This window comes from Lygodium microphyllum, chromosome 3 (genome assembly GCF_053477565.2).
Source record: "Lygodium microphyllum isolate KBCC chromosome 3, Lygodium_microphyllum_v1.1.10, whole genome shotgun sequence".
NCBI lineage: Eukaryota > Viridiplantae > Streptophyta > Polypodiopsida > Schizaeales > Lygodiaceae > Lygodium > Lygodium microphyllum.
This window is the reverse complement of record NC_141137.1, coordinates 6,557,708-6,560,558: the sequence shown is the minus strand read 5'-3', so window position 1 is coordinate 6,560,558 and position 2,851 is coordinate 6,557,708. Positions and strand designations below refer to the sequence as shown.

Sequence of the window (2,851 nt, the reverse complement as noted above, 5' to 3'; positions counted from 1 at the left end):
AAAGAATCAATCCTCATGGGAAAGAAGAATTGGAAAGAATGCAAACTCTTCTTTAGTAGTGTAAGATGAATCCTAGGAAAGCTCAAGACCAAATGAAGATGTATGCAGATGAGAAGAGGTGACCTTTAGAGTTCCAAGAAGAAGAATTGGTTTTGTTGAAGGTGCCCAAGTCTTGGTACTCTATTTTGAAAGATGGATCTAGTAACAAGCTTGCTCATTGATTTTATGGCCCCTATCGAATCCTTAAGTGCATTGGAGACTTGCCATATAGATTGGAGCTATCCTCTTCCACTAAGAATCATAATGTATTCCATGTTAGTCATATCAAGCCTTTCTATGGTGATCCTGTTGATACAATTGATGAGCTGTCACCTATTGATGAAGATGTTCTTATTCAATACATCCTAGAGGCTGTCATAAGTCAGCGTGTGAAAAAGCTTAGATCTCATTATATCATTGAATATTAAATCAAGTGGAGATGTCTATTGCTTGAGGAAACTTCTTGGAGGTTTGATTCCATATTAGATGAGTTTCCTTTCCTAAGGGACACATTGGTGGGACTGAAACTTACTAACTATGGAGCCAGCTATGGTGTAGATAGGGACCTTATGGCATACTATTTTAGAAAAAAATTTATTCTACCTAATTTTCATAATTATGCCACCTATATAGGGTCAAAGTACTCTTCAAGAGCTACGTTTTAACGTGTGGCTTTGTGGGAGCTTTCGCTCAATCGCCAAGACCCACGGACTGCTTATTGTTCAAGCGTTCCAGGCCAAGCACTAATGGCTAACTCTCACATAGCCGACACACCATCCATATCTATGGGTGTAGTGAGCTTACCTCCATGCTGTTCGAGTTACCTCCTCTCCTGCACACTCCGATAGCTCCACGATCCAAGTGCAAGCTTCAAGCAAGCTCCATCCTCAAGCTCCTCGCTCCAAGCTCCATCACTGCGATGTCGTACTGCTGCGCATTCGAAGTGTGGAATCCACCAAAAAGTTGTGTGTGGGATTTGTTACTTTGTATATATTTAGTTGTTGTGTTTGTATTTTGTTTTGTGTGGGCAGTAAAGTGGAGAGGGGTTTGGAGCAAGAGGAACTTATCTATAATATTCTGGTTGATATGTATGCTAAGTGTGACAGTCTAGAGGAAGCATGCTAATTGTTTGATAGATTACTAGTTCACAATGTAGTTGCATCGATAGCCATGGTTGGAGCATATGTCTGATGCAGTGATTGTAATTCTGCTCTTAAACAGTATGACAAAATACTTGATGCAGGCATTAAACCAAACAAAGTCACCTACTTGTTGACATTCAAAGCTGCAAGTTCTCTCGAAGGAGCATGTTTAATAGAGAAAGGCATCCTGGAGGATGACCATAGCAGCAGAGTTTGTCAAAGACAAGTTACTCAATTACATTGTTGAAGATGTGGCATTTCCAATTGCAATAGAAAAGGCTGTCTATCATGCCTTTCTGCAGACTGAGACAGCATTTGCAGAAGCTTGTTCAATTAACCATGGCTTGTCATCTGGCACAACAGATTTAACTATCTTAGTGCTCGGAAGAGAGTTGCTTGTGGCCGATGCAGGAGATTGTGGAGCTGTTCTCTGCAGGAAGGGCAAGGCCATTGATATAACAAGGGATCATATGGCCTCATGTTCACTTGAAAGATGGTGAATAGAGTTCCTTGGAGGCTTTGTGGATGATGGTTATCTGAATGGACAGATCAATGTTGCAAGAGCCATTAGAAACTGGCATATCAAGGGATTAAAGGAGGGCATGAACTGTCTTCTCAGTGCAGAGCCAGAATTGAGACAAGCTTTGGCTGGAATACTGTGCTTGGGCCTTGTTCTGTACTTCCACTTCAAGGTGGGTAGACAACCACACAGAGAGAGAGAAATGTAGAGATGACTGAGAGAGCCATAGTTATTATACTATACAGGCGAGTAGGCAGACAGCAGTAGCTGTGGCTTGTTTACCGAATCACGACAGGTGTTCAGCAAGCTTCCGGTTCAAGACATAGTTTCATGGAATGCACTTATCACAGGATTTACTGGAGGTGGGCGGCGAATTGTGGGAAGAGGCATTTAAAAAAAAAGCCACTTTTCTGATGGCTATTGTGGGAGGAGCCTAACAGAGGATCGAATGTTTCTAGGGGCCTGCTTTTTTTGAGAATAGATGATTGGGGGGGAGGCCGCTTTTCTGGTTCGAAAGGGCGCGTGAACTTTACACTCTTTCTGCTTGTGAGCTGCACGTCGCTTAAGAATGGCACCGACTCTTGACCGAGATGTTTTGGGGAAACATTGATAACAGTTTCTATAGGCTGTAACCAATACAAGCAACGTGCATTAACACTCGCTAGATTCAACAAATGCTAAACTCGATGCATCATCATAACAGCTCCAGACAAGGTTTTACAAGCTTTTACCTTCTTGCTCATGGATACATCTGCGCTAGCTTCAGACATTGGTAATATAGTCGAGGCATTTGTTCAGGCCGGCGGGCAGAGCTTTCTCAGATGAAAGAAATTTGGAGATCTACAGGTTTCACATTCATCCACGAGGCTAGGCCAGAGAACGTAAATCCTGCCTCTTTTATGTAGGCTTTGTATTCTTCTACCCTTGGTAAGGTCATTTACGAAGTGATATGCCATGGCTAAGAAGACTAGGGGGTCTCTATGTGCTCTACATACTTTATGAAACTCAGCTCTTTGCCCCTCCCTTCAAAATCTATCTGTCTCCAGCTGGCTGCAAGTGATTGTATGATCATGGGAAAGATATGTTGACAGATACATGCATTAGAGAGATGTTTCTATGGATGCTTACTGTTGCTAGAAAGGGTTAATAT

General features: G+C 42.3%; 1 pseudogene; it reads left to right on the top strand.

The window, feature by feature from the left end:
- Positions 1-1,375: 1,375 nt before the first annotated feature.
- LOC148038029 (putative protein phosphatase 2C 57 pseudogene) lies at positions 1,376-2,095 on the top strand (annotated as a pseudogene).
- Positions 2,096-2,851: the final 756 nt, after the last annotated feature.